The sequence below is a fragment of the Agaricus bisporus genome (assembly GCF_000300575.1).
Source record: "Agaricus bisporus var. bisporus H97 unplaced genomic scaffold AGABI2scaffold_26, whole genome shotgun sequence".
In the NCBI taxonomy this organism is placed as follows: Eukaryota; Fungi; Basidiomycota; class Agaricomycetes; order Agaricales; family Agaricaceae; genus Agaricus; species Agaricus bisporus.
The window spans coordinates 1-829 of record NW_006267359.1 but is presented as its reverse complement, the minus strand read 5'-3'; positions in this window follow the sequence as shown (position 1 = coordinate 829).

Genomic DNA, 829 nt, shown 5'->3' with positions numbered 1-829 from the left:
GCAATGCTGATTACGGTACGAGCTGAGATGTTTTTCGGCCAGGCATGACTGTGAAGTGCTGCCTGCAGAGATCAATATTCTTTTTTAGCTCTGATCAGATATCGGGGCCAATTTTTCCTACAAATCAAACATTACTCATTGAGACCTATCGTTTGCACACTTTTCGAAAATTTTCTGTATTTTTTAGGGGGTTGGCCAATTTTCAGGTGGTCACAAATCTAAATTCAATTTTGATTGTAATGGTTGTTGAACAATTGCTAAACTTGTTCTTCACTTACTATGCCCAAAACTTATCATTTAACCTATCTCACTCACTTTCTACTCAAATCCTTAGCAGTTTCTTTGTGGTAGAAGCCCATCTACCTCTACTATTTGTCTATGTTTTTAGTTGGAAGAGTTAGAAAGTGATTGTTCCACAAAACTGGCATTTATTCTCAGAGATGTAATATTTTGAAAATTGAAATAGTTTCATGGTATCTCAAGAGTTTCAAAATTATATATATAGTAGGGACATATTTGAAATACATTTGACTATTCTAACTGTTTCAAGAATTTCAAAATCATTGTAGGAATATATTTGAAGTGGAATAAACAATTTCAAAATATTTTAGAAATTTTAAAAAGAGGCTAGGAATATATTTGAAGTGCATTTGACAATTTCTAAATATCCCAAGAGTTTTGAAATTCTAGTAGGGATAGATTTGAAGTACATTTGATAATGTCTCCCAAAATTTTCAAAATTATAATAGGGATAGAATTGAAGTACAGTAGCGGACAATCAAAGTCAACTAATTTTTTGAACTGTATAGATTTCTTATAAAAGTGTATA